General features: G+C 45.0%; 1 protein-coding gene across 2 annotated transcripts in view; it reads left to right on the forward strand.

The window, feature by feature from the left end:
• The first annotated feature begins 3,873 nt into the window (after nt 1–3,873).
• Nucleotides 3,874–23,241, forward strand: part of TRADD (TNFRSF1A associated via death domain) — a 39,318-nt gene continuing 19,950 nt past the window's right edge. Inside the window, exon 1 of one of the 2 annotated variants that reach the window (XM_073605478.1) lies at nt 3,874–3,969. The gene's annotated coding sequence lies outside the window, so the exon portion shown is untranslated. Of the gene's footprint in view, nt 3,970–22,047; nt 22,185–23,241 lie in introns of those variants that run through there. The other variant, XM_073605479.1, reaches the window with a different exon arrangement.

The raw sequence follows: 23,241 nt of genomic DNA on the forward strand, positions 1-23,241 counted from the left end.
AAATTGCAACGTGTGACGCTTGTTGCTCAAAAAGGAGCTGGAGCTGCTTTTGGGACGACAGCGTTGCGCTTTGCCGCGATTGCTGCGCAATTTATCAGGAAGCAAAATCCCACCGCGATTGGGGTGCCATTAAGAGGTAATGGCATCGCAAACTCGTCCTGCGTTTTGCTGCGATATTAGATCGCCGCCAGAATCGCGCCTAGGTGTGAATGCAGCCTAAGGCTGGGTTCACATATGTCCAGCTGCGGTTTGCAGCCCGGGGTCCGGTGCGTTTCTGTTCACCGGTTCAGGTGCGATTAGCGCAGGTTCACACTGCTGTGGGAATGAAATCGTGCGAGTTGCGATTTCATTCCTGCATATCAGTCCGATGATTTCAGAGACATTTGTGCGCTTTACTGCACAGATGTCTATTAAAATCGCACCAGAAATTAGCAAAAGTAGTACAGAAACTATTTTTGGAAATTGGTGTGACGCCACAAAGTTGGCGTCCCACCGATTCAGACGGTTCCATTGTGGGCCATAGCCGCTGATTTGGCATGCGATTTGACAACTGCCAGCAATGGCACCGCCCGAATCGGTGCGACACTGCAGCGCCGCACCGATTCCCAAAAGTAGTTTCTGTACTATTTTTGGTGACTTTGGGGTGTGATTTCCATAGACATCTGTGCAGCAACCCGCACAGATGTCTCTGAAATCGCCCCTCGAAGTCGAGACTGACATGCGGGAAAGAAATTTCATGCCCCCTGTCAGTGTGAACCTGGGCTCAGGGTCAGTTAACACCACATGCAGTCCCATGCATTTTTTTTCTGCATCAAAAACGCATGGAAAGTAGGTAATATGGTTTCCAATGGCATAGTTCACACCAGTGCAGTCAGTTTCAGAAAAAAAAAATGATGCATTTTTCCTGCACTGGACTGTACTGGAAATTGTTAAAACACACAGGAATACACTGGATCAAAAATGCATTTAAAATGCACAGGACCCCAGTACAGTAGGAAAAAAAGAAGAAAAAAAGCATCTGGATTGCATCCAGAAACGCATCAAAAACGCACCAAGACCACACCAGAACAAATGTGTTAAAAACACACATGCAGAAATGCTCCTGGAACGGATCTGGAGTGCGTTTTTGTGGTGTGAACCAGCCCTAAAACCATACCAAAAACGCACCTCCCCATTGAAATACATTGAGGGCCAGTTCACACCACAAAAACACACTGCAGATCCGTACCGGGTGCCTTTCTGCATGTGCGTTTTAAACGCGTTTTTGTGGAGTTTACGGATGCTTTTTTTTCTTCTTTTCTTCCGTTTTTTTTCCCCACTGTAATGGGATTTGGTGTGTTTTTGATGTGTTCCAGTGCGTTTTTGATGCGTTTTACTGTGTTCCAGTACAGTCCAGTGTAGGAAAAATGCAGCATGTTCTACTTTTTTTCTGGAACTGGAAAGCCCTGAAACTGACCGCACTGGTGTGAACTATGCCATAGGAAACCATATGACCTACTTTCCATGCGTTTTTGATGCAGAAAATAAAATGCATTGGACTGCATGTGGTGTGAACTGGCCCTCAAAGAGCATCAAAAAGCAGTTGTGTTTTGATGCTTTTTTTTTAAGTCATACGTCCATAATTCATAGGTATATACTGATGTCAGCAACTAGAAAACACACTGGAAACGCATGAAAAATGTGCATGCAGAAACCCATGTGGAATGCATCCAGACTGTGATTTTGTGGTGTGAAGTGGCCCTGAGGCTCCATTCACACTTGTACATTTTATGTGTGTTTGTCATGCGTTCCGGAAATGCCGGGTGTGAATATCGCCTCAATCTACTTTCACACTGATCAGATTTTCTTCAGTTTTTGCCCTCCAAAAATTCATGACCAGTCAGTTATGTTTCTAAAAGTGCTGCATGCTGCGTTTTTGGTGCATGTTTAAGGGCCAGTTCACAGCACATGCAGTCCAGTACGTTTTTTTTTCTGCATCTAAAATGAAGGAAATCAGGTTATATGGTTTCCAGTTGCATAGTTCACACCAGTGCGGTCAGTTCCAGGGCTTTCCAGTTCCAGAAAAAAAAAAAAAAGTAGAACATACTGCATTTTTCCTGCACTGGACTGTACTGGAACATGGTAAAACGCACTGGAACGCATCAAAAATGCATTAAAAATGCACCGGACCCCAGTACAGTGGAAAAAAAAAAAACAGGAAAAAAAAGAAAAAAAAGCATCTGGATTGCATCCCGAAACGCATCAAAAATGCACCGTAACACTTCAAAATGTATTAAAAAAATCCATATACAGAAACACCCCTGGAACGGATCTGGATTGCGTTTTTGTGGTGTGACCCAGCCCTAAAACTGCACCAAAACTCACCTCCCTATTGAAATGCATTGAGGACCACAAAAACGCGCTGCAGATCCGTTCTGGGTGCCTTTCTGCATGTGCATTTTAAACGCAATTTTGATGCGTTCCAGTGTGTTTTTGTTGAGTTTCCAGATGCATTTCAGATGCTTTTTTTTTCTTCTTTTTTTTTCACTGTACTGGGGTCCGGTGCATTTTTGATGCTTTTTTGATGCGTTCTGGTGCGTTTTTGATGTATTTTACTGTGTTCCAGTACAGTACAGGAAAAAGGCAGCATGTTCTACTTTTTTTTTCTGGAACTGACTGCACTGGTGTGAACTATGCCATTGGACATCATATAACCTACTTTCCATGCGTTTTTGATGCAGAAAAAAAAACACACTGGACTGCATGTGGTGTGAACTGGCCCTAAAACTGTACCGAAAACGCACCTCCCCATTGAAATACATTGTTCACACTACAAAAATGCACTCCAGATCTGTTCCAGATGCATTTAAGCATGCATGTGTTTAACACATTTTTGATGCGTTCCGGTGTGTTTTTGGTGTGTTTCTGGATCCATTTCAGATGCTTTTTTTTTTTCTTCTTTGTTCCTGTTTTTTTTTTTTTCACTGTACTGGGGTCTGGTACATTTTTGATGTGTTCCAGTGATTTTTTTAATGCGTTTTACTGCGTTCCAGTACAGTCCAGTACAGGAAAAATGCAGTATGTTCTACTTTTTTCTCTGGAATCGGAACGCCCTGGAACTGACCGCACTGGTGTGAACTATGCCATTGAAAACCATATAACCTACTTTCCATGCGTTTTTGATGCAGAAAAAAACGCACTGGATTGCATGTGGTGTGAACTAGTCCTAAGGGTCGGTTCCCACTGGTACGATGTCTGAGATCGGATGTGATTCGCACCGCACTGCAGTACAAATCACATGCGATCTCTATGCGATGCGACTTCAGCCATACAGATAGTATGGCTGAATTTGCATCAGACTCGCACAGGCCCCTTTTTTTGGTCCGCAGCAGAATTGGATCGCATGGGTGTGATCCGATTTCTGTCCGAGTCTGCAGATCGCACCGCAATATGGCAGGGTAAATCAGTGGAATCGCAGGGTTCCCGCATCGAAGCAGTGTGAACCGGCTCAAAATCGCATCCAAAATGCAACCGCGGTTGTGTTTTTTTTTTTTAAGTCATATGTCCATGCTTCATAGGTGTATGCTGAAGTCAGGCAACCAGCAAACACACTGGAAACGCATCAAAAACGCATGGGCATTTTTACAACGGAGCAGTGTGAATGCAGCCTCAGCACTGCAGCCGACCAAAAAAAAAGAAATCTCTTGTTTAGGTTGCTCTCCTGGATTGGTTGTAGAATGTCCTGCAGAATCTTGGTTTTGGTTTTGGTTTCCATTGACTACAGAACTAGAAATCGGCGTACACAATTAAAATCGGTTGAGCGCTGTCGGTGACATGCGTCTTCTAAGTATTAGAATTGAGTGTTTATAGAAGAAGCTGTCTCCTGGCAGTGTGAGAGTTAAGTGGGCGGAGCCAGAGTGTCACTGGTCGGGGTGTGAGCTGCATGCAAGGACGGAAGAGGTTACCCTCTGCTGGGAATTGGGAAGACAGGTAAATAAGGGGTTAAATGAGTGTATATTGGGTGCGGGGGTGTCCGCTGGGTGTAGACGGGGGGGTTCTGCGACCGCCGTGATTGTGCGATTTCCTTCCTGCACGGTGCAGGTCATAGTAGTATTATGTAGCCGGTGTGTAGGGATCGCCCCCTTGTAGTCCCATCTTAGCACTTTGTACAATCGGTGCTCCTGCAGGACCAGAAGTTCCAGAAAGTTGAGTTTTGTATATGAGGAATGTGATTGGTTGTCACCGTTCAGAGCGGGGATCTGCGATCGTGACTCAGGGATCCTCATGTATACACACCATGACTTCTAGGAACAATCACACCACTGTTAGACCTTTAGCACCTCTGAGGCGGAGGATCGGCTCTATACATCTCAGGCTCAGGTTTCCGTTCAGGTAGATCGTTGTATAAAACTCACGTCATCCTCCAGTATGCCTTGTCCTATGGTGTGGATTGTGTCATCTCACAGGTAAAGGTGATCCAATGGTCTCTAAGGCCCCATTCACACTTGTGCGACTTGTCATGCGACTTTGGACCCCCCGAAGTCGCATGACAAGTCGCACCCCATGTTTCCCTATGAGTACCGGTCATATCTGTGCGACTTCAGAGTAGTTCCTGCACTACTGTGGTCTGACTTTAATGCGCCTTGAGGTCCATAGACTTCAGTGTAGTCCATGGGGGCTCAACCTGTGGCCCTCCAGCTGTTGTGGAACTACTAGTCCCATCATGCCTTTGCCTTTAGGAGTCGTGCTTGTAACTGTCAGTGGCTTGCAATGCCTCATGGGACTTGTAGTTCTGCAGGAGCTGGAGGGCCACAGGTTGAGGGTCCGTGAGTGTAAACCCTTAGCTCCCCCCCCCCCCATGTTGAGGGCATATGGCCTGGTATGGTTCAGGAGGGGGGGGGGGGCGCTCACTCCTCTCACTCCCTTTCCTGATCTGCCAGGCTGCATGCTTGGATAAGGGTCCAAGATGGATTTTGGGGATTCCCTTTAAAATCGGGTCTAGTATGCATGGTGGGGACCCCACTCTTTTTTTTTTTTTTTTTTATTGCCGGCATTCTTTTTTTTACATTCAGCTGTCAGGGGGAAAACCCGCTGACAGCTGATGAGTCATTGGTTGGTATGTGGTGTACATAGCGGCCAACTTCCCAGCCCACTCCTTAGCAACCAGCTATTCTTCACACAGAATTCTAATCAGTCAATCAATTTTCGACTGATTCAAATTTCAATCGTTTTGAAAATTTGGAATTCTTTAGAAAATAAAGAAACAGAACAAATTTTTACATTCTTCCTAAGTCGCACTCATCCAAAGTTGCATCAAAATTGCATCAATGTCCCATCGAGTCGCATGGTAAAGACGCAATGGAAATCGCACGATTTTTATGTTGCACAAGTGTGAATGGGGCCTAAAGCTGGCCATATACTATACAATCTGATTATACAATCTCAAACAGCTATGTAATGTGAGGATCTGTGCAATTGGAGAGAAGTTGAGTGGATTGTAAATTTTTTTTCTCATATCACATAGTTTGGTCAGTGGTCTCCAAACTGCGTCCCGTGGGCTGGATGTGATCCTATGCTTGCCTTTATCTGGCCCTTGGGGCTTTATTCCTCCCACTGATACCAATGATGGGACACTATTTCCCCCCCACTGACACCAATAATGGGGCCATAGGCGTGCGCACAGTGTGTGCTGGGTGTGCTGGGCACACCCTAATCAACCCATGCGCTTACCTCCCAACTGCCTTGGATTGGGCGGGACCCCAATCCAAATCCCAGTGTCTCGCCAATCCAGGCTGAATCTCAGAGAAAACAGCACAGCATCAGTGTGAAAGCACCCTTCTGGGGGAGGCAAGACCAAAAGCATATTTTATGGGCACAGGAAGGCTTTTTTTTAAATGTAATCACGCCCCTTTAAGCCCCCTCCCACAGTAAAGGCAATTTGGCCACACCCACAATTTGCCATGACTTTGGGGTGCACACCCTAAGGCCTCTTTCACACGGGGCAGATCAGTCATGATCCGCCCCGTGAACATCCGCTTGCTCAGCGGGGATAGCTCCGCCGATCCCCGCTGAGCAGGAAGATGACAGGTGCATCGCTGCACACTGTGCAGCGACGGACCTGTCAGAGCGCCGCTCTCCCCTATGGGGGGATCGGATGATGACGGTCCGTAGTGTCCGTCGTCATCCGATCCGATCCGAAAACGGAGGAAAAAGTAGGTTTTTCCTCCGTTACACTTTTCGGATCGGAGCGGGTCGGATGTCAGCGGACATGTCACCGCTGACATCCGACGCTCCATAGGGATGACTGTATGTCCGTTTTTCATCCGAAAACGGATGGATGAAAAACGGACATACGGATCATCCGTGTGAAAGAGGCCTAATGCAATAGGCTGTGCACACCTAGGAATGGGGCACTATTCCTCCCACTGACCACAATGATGGGACACTATTCTCCCCACTGACACCAATGATGGGACACTATTCCTCCCACTCACACCATTGATGGGGCACTATGCTCCCACTGAAACCAATGATGGGGCACTATTCTTCCCACTGATACCAATGATGGGACACTATTCCTTCCACTGACAGCAATGATGGGGCACTATTCCTCCCACTGCCTCCAATGATGGGGCACTATTCCTCCCACTGATACCAATGATGGGACGTTATTCCTCCCACTGACACCAATGATGGGACACTATTCCCCCCACTGACACCAATGATAGGACACTATTCCCCCCACTGACACCAATGATGGGACACTATTCCCTCCACTGACACCAATGATGGGACACTATTCCCCCCACTGACACCAATGATGGGACACTATTCCTCCCACTGATACCAATGACGGAACCCTATTCTCCCACTGAAACCAATGATGGGACACTATTCCTTCCACTGACAGCAATGATGGGGCACTATTCCTCCCACTGCCTCCAATGATGGGGTACTATTCCTCCCACTAATACCAATGATGGGACACTATTCCCCCCACTGACACCAATGATAGGACACTATTCCCCCCACTGACACCAATGATGGGACACTATTCCCCCCACTGACACCAATGATGGGACACTATTCCCCCCACTGACACCAATGATGGGACACTATTCCCCCCACTGACACCAATGATGGGACACTATTCCCCCCACTGACACCAATGATGGGACACTATTCCTCCCACTGATACCAATGACGGGACACTATTCTCCCACTGAAACCAATGACGGGGCACTATTCTTCCCACTGATACCAATGATGGGACACTATTCCTTCCACTGACAGCAATGATGGGGCACTATTCCTCCCACTGCCTCCAATGATGGGGTACTATTCCTCCCACTGATACCAATGATGGGACACTATTCCTCCCACTGACACCAATGATGGGACACTATTCCCCCCACTGACACCAATGATGGGACACTATTCCCCCCACTGACACCAATGATGGGACACTATTCCCCCCACTGACACCAATGATGGGACACTATTCCTCAAACTGATACCAATGACGGGACACTATTCTCCCACTGAAACCAATGACGGGGCACTATTCTTCCCACTGATACCAATAATGGGACACTATTCCTCCCACTGACAGCAATAATGGGGCACTATTCCTCCCACTGCCTCCAATGATGGGGCACTATTCCTCCCACTGATACCAATGATGGGACGTTATTCCTCCCACTGACACCAATGATGGGGCACTATTCCCCCCACTGACACCAATGATGGGACACTATTCCTCCCACTGACACCAATGATGGGGCACTATTCCCCCCACTGACACCAATAATGGGGCACTATTCCCCCCACTGACACTATTCCTCCCACTGATACCAATGATGGGACACTATTTCCCCCACTGACACCAATGATGGGGCACTATTCCTCCCACTGACACCAATAATGGGACATTCTCTACTCCCAACTGGCCACATTCTAACCCCCCTCCTGCCCGTAAAGTGTGAAGGACAGTAAACTGACCCTTTAGGATTGGAGCCCTTTTGGTTAAACTAGATTGTACAATCAGATTGTAGTGTATATGGCCACCCTTGGGTCTCATTCACACAGGTACTGACACCTGTAATCTGTGAATTGGCTGTGTGTTTATGTGTCGTGAGCTGCCAGGTGCTGCATGCAGACAGCCCATTCAAGTCATTGGGGATGCAGTAGCTGTGCATCCTAATTTGCAGCCATGTAGGTAAGCAGATCCAAATGCAGACAAGATTTGTTGGGAGCCACTCACTACACCCACACAGGTGTCAGATTGGGAGGAGCTGTGCCCATACAGCCGCTGCATCCCCATGGACTTGAATGGGCAGTTGGCACGCAGCACCTGCATGGCCCATTCATGCTCTAGAGGTGTCAGCGCCTGTGTGAATGAGGCCTAAATCACTGACAGAGCAAGTATGAAGGTCTAAGACTTTCCCTGTCTTTTGTGACTGGCACGACTGTTCAAGGTCCATGTCTCAGAAAGTAGAGACAGCCCGGCACCGGAATTTCCATACAGAGGTCAGCGGGATTATTTTAGACAGTTCTCCTTGAAAGCTCAGACCAGATCCAGAGTTGGAGCTCTTAGCCCTCGTTCACATTGAGTGCGGCTTTGAAATCGTGCGATTTCACCTGAAATTGCATGATTTCAAAGTCACATCTCAGTGCGACTTTGAAGACATCTGTGCAGCTTCATGCACAGATGTCTATTGAAGTCGCACCCGAAATTGCCAAAAGCAGTGCATGTACCACTTTTTCAAATCGATGCGGCACCGCAAAGTCGGCATCGCATCAATTTGAACACTGTCAATGCCGGCGATAGGATGCAACTTGTCATGCGACTTGACCGGTCAAATCACATGACAAATCGTTCCAATGTGAAGGGCTTATGAAAAATAAGCCGACATACTTACCTCCATGTTGCAGCTGTCAGCTCTAAGATAACGAGAACTGATCGATCACATGACCGCTGATTGCTCAATTCCCTGTCAGTCACCATCTCTCTGCTCTTCTAATGCTTACTAGAGCGCCACAATGTGGAAGAGATGGGAGCAGCTGGGTCATTGAGCAGCAAAGCCAGCTGTCAATCCGGGAGCTGAGGGGATCTCGACAATATTGTTAGGATTCTTCCAGAGCCTGGAGCAGCTCCACCACCTCAGCAATAGCCCGCTATCAGCTCACTCTGGGTTACAAAAGTAAAGCTGGGCATATGTGGATCAAAATTCAGCTTTAAAGCCTGGTACACACTACTAGTGATTTTTCGGAAAAAAAAAAACTGCCAGCTCCGGTCGGAGTCGCTGTACTAACAATCTGATGTTAGTACACCAATCTCCCCCCGCTGAGCTATTGTGTTTTGACAGGAGGATGGCCCCCCTGCCAGAACACTCCAGTCAGCGCTCTCTGCCATTGGCTGAGAGTGCTGTTTGGGACCCGGTTGGCAGACCTTTTTTGGTCATGAGCGCCACCCCCCCTAATCCATGAGTCCTGCCCCTAATCTACATGCAGGGCACCGGACACATGGATTCCAATGGGGTTTCTTTTTTTTTTTAAGCACATGATTAGAGCCCGAGGCTCTAAATGGTTAAAAAAAAAGGCTGGGCACAGGGCACAGAGCACTGCGCCCCGAGCCCACCCACTTGTGTGACATTAGTGAATTTAATATTTGCTATTGTCTTCCTGATTCTCCTCCCTGGCCAATCAGAAACCGGGTCTTGAGGGGAGAAACGATCGTATTGGCCACTAAGGGAAGGAGGAGGGAAGCTGACACAGGGTGAAGCCGCCACGGAGGAGAAGGAGACAAAGCTGCTAGATGGTGTAAATGCGGAGCTGGTGGGGGGCAGACGAGCGAGCGACTGAGGGGGGGGGGGGGGGTGGCGAAGGGTGTCTCGTTTGCGCCCCCCCAAAATATACAGCAACAGCTGCCACTCATCATGAGCCTTCGGCAGAAGCTAGCCAGGACCAGCTTCCATACACACGGGCCAATGTTGTCTGGTTTCTATTGAACCAGTCGATGCCGCCTGTGCCCGCACTGCCAGGATTAATTGCTTAGTTAGATCCAACTCCAATGATCCTAAAAGCCTACGTGTACATGGACACACAGGCTTTTATGGTGATGAGTTTAGGAGCTTTCCCCAAAAAAAAAAAAAAAAAACCACACACGCAAATTAAAGTTACTGTAGTGTACATGAAGCCTAAAGATCATCTAAGCATGTGAGGTTGATGCGTTTTTACAGCATGTTTTCCAGTGCGTTTTGCATTTTTTTCATGCGTGTTTTTGATGCATTTTGCGTTTTTTGGTAAGTGTTGATGTTGCTAGGAGGAGGTATCTGTTGTCATGCAGGAAAACACACCAAAAACGCATGAACGTTGATGTTGTGGCAATTCCATGAAAGTCTATGGAGCCAAAAACACACCGTGCTGTGTGTAAAAAGTCCCTGCACCTTTCAAAAAAAATGCATTGCAGGAAACTGCATAGATGTGAAGTAGACCCAAAGGAAATATGGTGAAATAAATTGTAGTGTTTATCTGTGGATCTACAAACACACTAAATAACATAGATGTGATGATGAAATGTGAACCTAGGGACTTGTTAAAGTAAATTGACTTACCTGATCCTCTGCTCCATCCTATTGCTAGACTGGTCCCTGCTCTTCTCCCCCATGCTCCAGAGATCTAAGGCTACTTTCACACTGGGGTGGGGGTGCGTTAGCGGTAAAGCGCGGCTAGTTTTAGCAGGCCTTTTGGCCACTAGCGGCCAAAAAATGGGATATAAGTGCCCGTGTTGCGGCGCTGCCGATGTGCCTGCCCATTTATTTCAATGGGCATGGCATTTTGCCCCAAAAATGCACTTGCAGGACATTTTTTTCCTGTCCCGCAAGCGGACCGCCCCATGGGGAGGCATGAGAGGCGCTTTTCTGGCGCTATTTCTAGCGCTAAAGTGCCCCAGTGTGAAAAGGGTCTAAGGTACTGACACCATCATGACCAATGCAGGGTCCATAGCAGGAGCGACCAGTCCATAAGGGGCACAGGGGCACCGCCCCCCTAGTTTGCATGTGGGGTGCCAAACAGATACGTTTCTTTTTGATTAGAGAAGTATCACTGAAAGCATTTTTTTTTTTTAGTTTTGGATAGAGTGGAGATGGGTTAGAACCCCTGTCTGTTTTTATTGCTGTCTGTGCTCCTTTAAGGAGATTCAAGGCTAATGTGTGTGTTGTGCACTGCCACCTAATCCTATCTATAGTGAATGGCTGCTTCTATCACTATATGTGTGTTCCCACATAGGATTCAAGTAAAATATTAGTGATGTGACAGCGCTGCTCAATTTTCCTAAATAGACAAACATACATACAGTGCATCTGGAAAGTATTCACAGTGCTTCACTTTTTCCACATTTCGTTATGTTACAGCCTACAAAATGGATTAAATACATTATTTTCCTCAACATTCTACAAACAATACCCCATAATGACAACATGAAAGAAGTTTGAGGGAAATCTTTGCAAATTTATTAAAAATTAAAAACGAAAAAAAAAAAAAAAAATCCCATGTACATAAGTATTCGCAGCCTTTGCCATGACACTTAAAACTGAGCTCAGGTGCATTCTGTTTCCACTGTGCATCCTTGAGATGTTTCTACAACTTGATTGGAGTCCATCTGTGGTAAATTCAGTTGATTGGACATGATTTGGAAAGGCGCACACCTGTCTATATAAGGTCACACAGTTAACAGTGCATGTCAGAGCACAAACCAAGCCATGAAGTCCAAGGAATTGTCTGTAGACCTCCGAGACAGGATTGTATCGAGGCACAGATCATTGAAGGTCCCAATGAGCACAGTGGCCTCCATCATCCGTACATGGAAGAAGTTTGGAACCACCAGGACTTTTCCTAGAGTGGACCACCCAGCCAAACTGAGCAATTGGGAGAAGGACCTTAGTCAGGGAGGTGACCAAGAACCCGATGGTCACTCTAACAGAGCTCCAGCGTTTCTCTGTGGAGAGAGGAGAACCTTCCAGAAGAACAACCATCTCTGCAGCACTCCACCAATCAGGCCTGTATGGTAAAGTGGTCAGACGGAAGCCACTCCTCAGTAAAAGGCACATGACAGCCAGCCTGGAGTTTGTCAACAGTGAACTGTAGGACTCTAAGATCATGAGAAACAAAATTCTCTGGTCTGAAACAAAGATTGAACTCTTTGGCCTGAATGGCAAGTGTCATGCCTGGAGGAAATCAGGCAACGCTTAATCACCTGGCCAATACCATCCCTATAGTGAAGCATGGTGGTGGAAGCATCCTACTGTGGGGAGACTAGTATTACGGGAAAGATGAATGCAGCAATGTACAAAGACATCTTTGATGAAAACCTGCTCCAGAGCGCTCTGGACCTCAGACTGTAGCAAAGGTTCATCTTCCAACAGGACAACGACCCTAAGCACACAGCCAAAAAATAACAAAGGAGTGGCTACGGGATGACTCTATGAATGTCATTGTGGCCCAGCCAGAGCCCAGACTTGAACCCGATTGAACATCTCTGGAGAGATTGGAAATGGCTGTGCACCGACGCTTCCCCATCCACCCTGATGGAGCTGGAGAGGTCCTGCAAAGAATAATGGGAGAAACTTCCCAAAAATAGGTGTGCCATGCTTGTAGCATCATACTCAAAAAGACTTGAGGCTGTAATTGGTGCCAAAGGAGCTTCAACAAAGTATTGAGCAAAGGCTGAGAATACTTATGTATATGGGATTTTTCTAGTTTTTTTTTATTTTTTAAAAATTTGCAAAACAAACCTTTTTCACATTGTCATTATGGGGGATTGTTTGGAGAATTTTGAGGAAAATAATGAATTGAATCCATTTTGGAATAAGGCTGTAACATAACAAAATGTGAAAAAAATGAAGCGCTGTGAATCCTTTCCGGATGCATTGCATGTGCATAGAAAATGATGAAAAAAAAAAAGTCCCAAATGTAGTCCACACAACCTGGTGCTCAAACAATAGTGCGTCTTTATATAAGTAACAACTGTGCGTGTAACTCTTTAAATCTTCTCCACCACACCCTGTGAAATGTACGCTCACCTTCATATAAGCCCCAAGGTTGGGCCAACTCCCTGTTCTATACTGCCTAGTTAGCCTTACTTTGGGGCTTATATGAAGGTGAACATTCATTTCACAAGGTGACGGAGCACTTTTTCTGTTATGTGGTGGAGCACTGAGAAGATTTAAAGGTACTATTTCAGCACCCCCAAATTTACAGTCCATGTTTGAATATCTAAATATTTTTTTTAACCACTTGTCCATAATAATCAGTGGGGTATATGTAAGGCAGGCCATACATGGGTCGAATTTCGAAAGAATTTTCTTTCGAAAATATTATCTAAGAATTTTCATTCGTATTTCGCACCATTAGTGGGCGATTTTCATGCGGCCATCGAATTTGAGCATTCGGACATGTTGGAAATTTTTTGAAAAACGAACGATTTTCTAATCAATGATGGGAGAATTGTGCGAGAAATGTAATCGAAAAAGAAATGCGCATGTGCAAGAAAAGAAAATTCCTGGAAAGAAAAGAAGATTCCCAGCCACGAAAATTCTCTTCTGTAACAAAATGAGGGGAAATTGAAGGCTTGGTTGGCCGAATTTTGTAAATCAATGGTGGCACCATCGGATCACAAAACGCACAAATTTTCTGATTTTCAAAAGAAAATTCTTTCAAAATTCGACCATGTATGGCCAGCCTAAGGCAGGGGACTTTTTTCATTTTGTGGAGGGATACAGCAGCTCCGAGCCACAGATGCCAATAGTGTTTTCATAGTTGTGGCTGTTCGGCAGATTAACCACTTGCCGACCGCCAACCGCCGCACGCCGATATACGTCAGCACAATGGCAGCGGTGGGCAAATGGGTTGTACCTGTATGTCCCCTTCAAGAAGCAGGGCTAGCAGGTGCGTGCGCCCGCCGTGTACAGCGTGCCTGTGCCCGCGGGACCGGCAAACTCGATGTCCGCCGGTTTCCTGGCGATCGTGTCACAGAGCCGCAGAACGGGGAAGTGCCTATGTAAACAAGATTTCCATGTTCTGCCTTGTGTCATGACAGAGATCACCACTCCCTGGGTGATCGCTGTCATGTGACTAGAAGCCCACTCCCCCCACAGTTAGAATCACTCCCTAGGACACACTTAACCCCACATCGCCCCCTAGTGGTTAACCCCTTCACTGCCAGTGTCATTTACACAGTAATCGGTGCATTTTTATAGCACTGATCGCTGTATAAATGATAATGGTCCCAAAATAGTGTCAAAAGTGTCCGATGTGTCCGCCATAATGTCGCAGTCCCGATAAAAATTGCAGATTGCCGCCATTACTAATAAAAAAATCAATTTTATAAAAATGCTATAAAACTATCCCCTATTTTGTAGATGCTATAACTTTTGCGCAAACCAATCAATGTACGCTTATTGCAATTTTTTTTTTTTTTTTTTACCAAAAATATGCAGAAGAATACATATCGGCCTAAACTGAGGAAAAAAATTTTTTATTATATATTTTTGGGAGATAATTATTATAGCAAAAGGTAAAAAATATTGCATTTTTTTTCAAAATTGTCGCTCTTTTTTGTTTATAGCGCAAAAAATAAAAACCGCAGAGGTGATCAGATCAAAAAAAGGACATCAATTTTGTTTGGGTGCAACGTCGCACGACCACGCAATTGTCAGCCGATAACATACCACATAACGTGCATGCGTAAATACAACGCAACAGTTGGACAGGTGTAAGTGGACCCTAAATTAATTTATAAAAACAGCCACTATAAATATCATCTTTATATTACCATTTGCACCCCTTTTGCATAAATATTCAAAATGAGAAAGAAAGGGACAGCATTCTCAGTCAACCAGGCTATATTGCTTTGCACATTGTTGTCAGTCTAACACTGGGAACATTTGTACAGAAGGAAATTGCACAGAGATGAACTCATCAGTGTGCTGCTGCTTCCTCATTGTCCAATAGGAAGGCTTAGGGAGGAGATACAGTGTATCATAACCATGCTAAGGAAGCAAGACTTCAGCTATTATTTCCTATAGTCATCGGTCAGATGATGAAGTACCATTTGTATGATTTCAGGGAGAAAGGGCTATTGATTATGTGGAGGATGCGTGCAGCTAGAGTGAGTTACGACATTCAGTAAATTGAGGGCATATTTATACAGTACCTGGAACAATGAGATTAGGATGTAAAAGTGGCTTCACGGTTGGCTGAATTTGGCGCCAAAAGCACAAGTCCCTACCCCTGCTCCAGGATTGCTAGAACACTATCCCTCCGCCATCTTGTACTCCTTGGCATAGGCCTTCACATGAAATTCCTGGCCATAGACCATTGTATCCCCAGGGAAGGAGTGTCCACACATAAAAGTAGTTATGCTGCACTTTACAGGGGGTGTTCAGGAAATGACATACATTCTGGAGTTACTTGTCATTACACAGTCAATCACATTTAGTGGATGATCTGCAGTAGTCACAAATGAAAGCATGAGGAGCACTTTAGCAGCCTTCTCATTTTTAAACAAAACCAAAAAAATTCCCAGCTCAACTTACCGACCAGTGTGCAATCCACCAAATTTTCTTTGGTTTTGTTTGACATGCGGCGCCCTTTTATGTGCTCCTTGCTGAAAAGGCCAGTTATAGGTGGGGGCAGTAGCCAGTTGTTTGTACCTTCTCCCTTTTATGCCCAACAACAAAATCCATGTTTTTTTTCCGATGAATGTTGGCTCAAACTTGTCTTGCATACACACGGTCACACAAATCTTGTTCCGAACGTCAAGAACGCGGTGACGTACAACACGTACGACGAGCCGAGAAAAAATGAAGTTCAATAGCCAGTGCGGCTCTTCTGCTTGATTCCGAGCATCCGTGGAACTTTGTGTGTTGGAATTGTGTACACACAATCGGAATTTCCGATAACTAATTTTGTTGTCGAAAAATTTGAGAGCCAGATCTCAAATTTTGTGTGTCTGAAATTCCAATGGAAAATGTCCGATGGAGCCTACACACAGTCGGAATTTCCGACAAAGGGATCCCATCGAACATTTTCCATCGGAAAATCCGACCGTGTGTACAGGGCATTAGTCTCTTTCTGCCCAGAGTCTGCACAGAGTCCCGATAGAACAACAACACAACAACCCAATAGAACACCTTTGGGATTAATAAGCGTGGAGACTGCGAGCCAGGCCTTCTCATCCAACATCAGTGCCTGACCTCACAAATACGCTTCTGGAAGAATGGTCAAACATTCCCATAGACACACTTCTAAACCTTGTGGACGGCCTTCCCAGAAGTGTTGAAGCTGTTATACCGGCAAAGGATGGACCAACTCAATATTGAACCCTACGGACTAAAGCTGCGTACACACGATCGGATTTTCCGACGGGAAATGTGTGATGACAGGCTGTTGGTGGAAAATCCGACCGTTTGTACGCTCCATCAGACAATTGTTGTCAGATTTTCCGCAGACAAATGTTGTATGGCAGGCTTTAAATTTTTCCGCGGACAAATGTGTGTTGTCGGATTTTCTGAGCGTGTGTACACAAGTCCAAGTACAAACACGCTCAGAAGCAAGGACGAGCCAGAAGCAGTTGGTCTTGTAAACTAGCGCTCCTAATGGAGAATTAACATTTGTGACGTGGCAAATTATGAAATCTCGAAATGCAGCGCACAATTCTCTTCTTCTTTAATGGGATAATAATGAAGCTGCTTTGCTGGTGATACTGATGGAGTTATTGCAAACACATTTTCAAAGGCTTTTTTTTCTAGTGATATCAAAAATAATATTATTATGCTTGGTTTTTTTTTTGGTGTTACCACAATACCATTATCCTGTAGTTTTTAAGATCAAAGATACAAATATGTTGTTGTCCCTTGTTAATTAACAATTGTATTTACTACGTTGTAATACAATTACATTGTATTTATTAAAAGGTAACTGCCTACTCCCAAACTGTCATTTGAAGTAAAACACATAGCCAAGTATTATTCTCCACTATTTTATTATTGTGCATTAAAAAAAGAAAACAAATAAAATTAGACATGCTATCTGCCAGTAGAACTTAACCAAAAGTGCATTCTATACATCCAAAAATATAGAAAATATACCAAATCAAATCATTATTATTCAACCAAAAAAAAAAAAAAAAAAAAAGCCTCATGCATGTGTACTGCTTCTTAATATAGGGGGTCAACAATGCCAAGAGTTGGTGAAAGCAGGGGTCTGTCATACGGAGATAATTGCGAAAATCATCCGGATTATTCTCCTGGAGCTCCCGCAGCAAAGGCATATGACATAATTGGTCACGATTAATAAAGCAACCAATTTTTGGTCCAAGAAATCCTCCTCCTCCTGTTCCTGGACTGGACTTGGGTCAAAGCAATAACTCCAAGGCCAATAATAAATAACACGTTATCTCCTCCGATTCCGCAACATGGCTGGTTGACGAACGACTGTTCAGAAACTAACAGAAAAGTGCGAAATGAAAAGCGAGAATTAACACTCACCAAACTTTTTCTAACACGAAAGGAGCCCAAAGGGTGGTGCGAAAGAGCTGAGAAACCACATAGTATGTCACTACGTTCGTGTTTGCTGGCTGACAATTCCTTGCCATTTGTATGCAAGCCAAGTTCCCGGCCAATGCCCTTCAGACAAAAGTCTGAGGTTTTGTCTGCGGAAAATCCAATCGTGTGTACAAGGCTTAAGACTGGGATGCCCTTAAAGTTCATGTGTGTGTAAAGGCAGGTGTCCTAATACTTTTGGTGATATTGTGTATATATGGGCACTGACTCATGCCTGACCTCACAGAACGGGGGCTCTACCTAAAAGAGGCCTAGCATCTGAAGACCTTACCTAGTGGCAAAGTAGCTAGCTGCACTTCTCTACAAGGATACTGTCCAGAAGCTCTGTGTGGTGGAGGTGTGGCTGAAACAGAACACACATGGAGATCAAGAGGGATTTTAGGGCCCCTCACCAAGGGGTCCTTTATTTTGGGAAGTTAAAAAACAGGGAGTCAGATACGGGGAAGGCTACAGAGCAATAATTCCAACACCGTGAGGTTAATGCAGAAATATAACAGTGGCAACAGGGCACATCAAGGGAGAGGGCACAGGGCTATTCAATTAAAGGCCACAATCACAGTCCAGGGTCACAGGGCAACAATCCGGGCACAGTAGGTTTGCCACCTTTTCTTCAAGCCAAACCTGAATACTTTAGCGGCGCATGGCTTTTTTTTCTTTTGGATAGACGCTATAATATTGTAAAAGACCCTGGGACACTTTTGGTGGCCCCAAGGAGAGTAGTAATGCTGCGTGCATAGCGCACCGGGGCGAGCAGTGTGTGTGCAGACCTCCCAACATTTTGACATGGGAATGAGGGACACCTACTATCAAACGTATGTAGGTATAAGACACACCCCCTGCCAAACCCCCTTAAAGGAGAATTAACCAAAAAAGTTAATCACAAGGGTTAGGGCTTTTTTTTTACCACTACTATTCCTTTATATTGGCTTTTAAAATTTACAAATGCAGCAACTTAGAATTTGGATGAAAGGTTTAGCAATGGGAAACACTTGTTGAAAAATAAAATGTGCATTTTTTATACAGCTATATAGATCAGACCAAAATGAGGGACAGACAAGGAGGAAAGAGGGACAGAGGGACATTGCTCCAAATCAGGGACAGTCCCTCCAAATCAGGGACAGTCCCTCCAAATCAGGGACAGTTGGAAGCTATGTCGTGTGGCTGAATTGTGAGTGCTATGCATGGAATGCAGGGGTCAGATATGTGCTGGGGGGCACCAAAGATATGTGTAGCTGGCTGTGGAGGGAGGACGGGTGTTCTGTATGACCTCACAGCTAGCCTTAGAAAGGTCATAAAATGTATTGCATATAATTTGTCTCCTGGGGAACAAAACACATCAATAAAAATGGAAGTGACACTTTTTTTTAATTCTATTTAAATTGACTAAGCTGTCTGTTATATAGATGTGCTCATCATTTTTTTTTTTTTTTTTTTTTACTAGTCTCTTCTAGAACCTTATCTCTCCTCTAAACACATGAATCATTTTATACTACTCAATCAATGTCATTAATGTGGCACATGCTGTAAAGATTAAGGAAGTGACTTAGGCCGTAGGTGACCTAGTTGTTCTTGTGTGGCAGAGTCAAGGTTTACATGGGCAAATTTACTTGTGCTATTGAGAGATTTTACCACTTGTTGACAAATCGTACTTTATCAGCCCAATCGATTTCAACGTGTTGCAAATAAGGTGACTGCCAGCAAGTTATTATGTCACTCAACAGCAAAAGATTAAAGCCCAACTGCGGGCACAATGGAATTACTTGTTTTAAAGCAGTTGAAGACTGTTTGCTGAAAAGCCACCTCCCTTGATAATTGCTATCCCTAAATCCTGCAAATCTTCTTGTTTACATGCCAGTGGAGGTAAAAATTCCGCTTTGCTTCTGTACCCACTGGGGTGTAAAACCTGCAGGTCTCATAGGCTTCAGTACTATGGTCACATCTCCAACTCGCTATTTTCCTGGAGGCAGGTGGAGATGCGACCGTAGTACTGAGGTCTATGAGACCTGCAGCACTTACATCCGAGCAGGCACAAAAGTATAAGTTGGAGGTGGCTTTTCAGAGTATTAATCTGCTTTAACACATGTAAAGCTGATGTCAGAAGGGCAACTCACCCACTATTGATCCTACTGCTTTCTCTAAATCAACAGCAGCATTAATGTGGCACATGCTGCATACCTCCCAACTTTTTGAGTTGGGAATGAGGGACACCTATCAGGAAAAGTATGCAGGCATAGGACACACCCCTTGCCACGCGCACTTAAAGGAGATTTGTACAAATAAACAAGATTGGTTAAACCAACAAGTGCTTTTTCTACCACTATTATTCCTTTAAATTGGCTTTTGGAATTTACAAATGCAGCAATATAGAAATCAGATGAAAGGTTTAGCGCTGGAAAACACTTTTTGATAGATAAAAAGTGCATTTTATATACAACTATATAGATCAGACCAAAATGAGGGACAAATGAGAAGGAATGAGGGACAGAGGGACATTGCTCCAAATCAGGGACAGTCCCTCGAAATCAGGGACAGTTGGGAGCTATGCATGCTGTAAAGATTAAGGAAGTGACTTAGGCCGTAGGTGACCTAGTTGTTCTTGTGTGGCAGAGTCAAGGTCTACATGGGCAAATTTACTTGTGCTATTGAGAGATTTTACCACTTATTGACAAATCGTACTTTATCGCTCCCTCTGTAGCTGAGCAGAAAAGCGTCGGGCATCACCAGCAATCAAGATTCAGCAACGTTCAGGCCAGTAATACAACAATATCTGTGTGTGGCTACAGAGGAAGCAATTACATAAGGATATACCAGCATCCTGCCGCTGGTGATTTGTCTTTAGCCACAGAATCGTCCCCGTCTGACATCAGCCTGTAAGGAGGGGGGGGTGATAGGGTGGACGTCACGTCCTCCATGTTTCCCTCCTCATTGGGCGCCAAGCAAAGATAACATGAGGGGCCTACCCCGGGGTGAGTTCTTCTGGGCTATGCTAGGCAGGGATCACTTTTACTACGCATGAGGTACCTTTTCTTTTGTGCCGTTTCCATCAATGCTCTGGGTAAAGGCTAAGGGCGCTGTGGGGAAATACTCGACATTAAAGAGGAAGTAAACCCTGCATAAAAAAAAAGTTTCTCCCTTCCCTGCAAAGGCATAAAGTGCTCGTATGCATCACATACGAGCACATTATGTGACACTTACCTGCAAACGAAGCCCGCGTTGTCCCCACGGCAGGCCACATCAATCTTCGCCCATCTTCCTTCCGGGGCCACGGACTCCGGCTCTGTGACTGGCCGGAGCCGCGTGACGTCACTCTCACGCATGCGCTTGGGACTGCCAGTCATGGCACACTCGCCTGAAGAAACAGCCACCCATCATCGATGCAGTATACAGTAAATGTCTCCTAAACGGCGCACATTTTGGAGATATTTACAGAACCTATAGGTAAGCCGTATTCTAGGCTTACCTATAGGTATGAATGTCTCAGGGAGGTTTACAACCTCTTTAGGGCAGGTCCCCACTGTTAGAGATGAACATACAACCCATGACAATGTACACCTTCTCTGTAATTTGCATTTAGGAGGGACATGCTGAGCCTTGTCCACATCCACCTGTCCAGCGTATCACTGCTACCTCACTCCCAGTAACAGTATGGGGTTCCCCAATAGGCGACAAGGCTGAGGCCACTGTGGGGAAATACCTGAGCTTAAGGCGGGTCCCCACTGTCACCGTGTACACTTGCACTAGAACTGTCCTCCAGGTAACTCTCAGGTCCCCATGACAATGTACATCTCCTCTGTAATTTGCATTTAGGGGGGATACGCTGAGACTTGTCCACATCCACCTGTCCAGAGTATCACTGCTACCTCATTCCCAGTAACAGTATAGGGTCCCATCATGCACATAGAACAGATTCCATATGTGCAATTCACTTCACTTAACTCTTCCATACCTGGGCACAGACAGGGGGCCTCTGCGGCGTGAGCACAGGGCCCTGAACAAACAGCACGAGTGTCCGTTCCTTAAGTGCGCATGTGGCGATGACGTCAGTGGCGGCTGCGTATATAGTAAATATCTCCTAAACAGTGAAAGTTTAGGAGATATTTACAGTACCTACAGGTAAGTCTTATTATAGGCTTGCCTGTAGGTACAATTAAACAGGAAGACTTTACTTCCTCTTTAAAGCAGAGACCCTGGAAAATAATTTTTTTATGTCATACATTATTTTTTATTTATTTTTTAACCTTTTGTCTCACTAACCTTTATTTTATATCCCATAGGGGATATAAAGTTTTCTTTAACGAGATATGAGGAGTCCTGATCCCCCATGTCTCACCTGCCAGCCATTTGACCTAATGAAGTGTGGATTGCACTCCATTAGCTTCTTCTTCTCTCCAGCCACAGTGGTTGGTAAAAGTGACAGCCAAACCCAAAAGTGATGTAATACATGTCGCTTCCAGGTTCATACTAGGAAGAAGAGATCAGCAAACAGACATTTGCTGGTCTCCTTCCCCTCCACCTGGCAGCACCCACCGTGGGGTTCCTGGGCTTGCAGATAGGAGTGCTGAGCCTTCGATACATGACGAGGTGAACGCTTGTTACATTTACATTTTTTTCTGACTGCTGTAGTTATTAGTCATTTAACAATTTATAGCATGTTTCTTTGTTTATTAATGTAGGTATTTGGCCTCCAGAGCCTCATACCATGTGTCATCCCTTGATGTAAAGCTTTTGCTTTTGTGCAGAAGTCATGCTAAACTTATATTATGTAGTAGGTGGTAGCTGTGGTTTGGCGAATGCGGTCTTACTTGTAAATTAGGTCGTGAAATTACTATTTTAAGGCTGATTCCAGGTATTTTAGTGACATTACTTCCTTGTATGATTGTTCTCAGCTCTTGTTCACTCATTCTCCCAGGAGACATCCTTCTCTACATTAAAAGACTGGAGCAGGGATAGGCAATCTTAAAGAGGTGGAGATTATTATTTATTTATTATTATTATACAGGATTTATATAGCGCCAACAGTTTGTGCAGTGCTTTACAACATGAGGGCAGACAGTACACTTATGCCCCGTACACACGATCGGATATTGATCGGACATTCTGACAACAAAATCCTAGGATTTTTTCCGACGGATGTTGGCTCAAACTTGTCTTGCATACACACGGTCACACAAAGTTGTCGGAAAATCCGATCGTTCTGAATGCGGTGATGTAAAACACGTACGTCAGGACTATAAACGGGGCAGTAGCCAATAGCTTTCATCTCTTTATTTATTCTGAGCATGCGTCGGATTTGTGTACACACAATCGGAAATTCCGACAACGAATTTTGTTGTCGGAAAATGTTATATCCTGCTCTCAAACTTTGTGTGTCGGAAAATCCGATGGAAAATGTGTGATGGAGCCCACACACGGTCGGAATTTCCGACAACAAGGTCCTATCACACGTTTTCCGTCGGAAAATCCGACCGTCTGTACGGGGCATTACAATACAGTTCAATACAGGAGGAATCTGAGGGCCCTGCTCATTAGATCTTACAATCTAGGAGATCTACCTGTACAACATGGGAGACCTCAAAGAACATCGGGCACAGTGTCGCCTCCTCAAACCTTTAATTTCTGTACTAACGTGTCGCAAATG

This window comes from Aquarana catesbeiana, linkage group LG11 (genome assembly GCF_042186555.1).
Source record: "Aquarana catesbeiana isolate 2022-GZ linkage group LG11, ASM4218655v1, whole genome shotgun sequence".
Classification (NCBI taxonomy): Eukaryota; Metazoa; Chordata; class Amphibia; order Anura; family Ranidae; genus Aquarana; species Aquarana catesbeiana.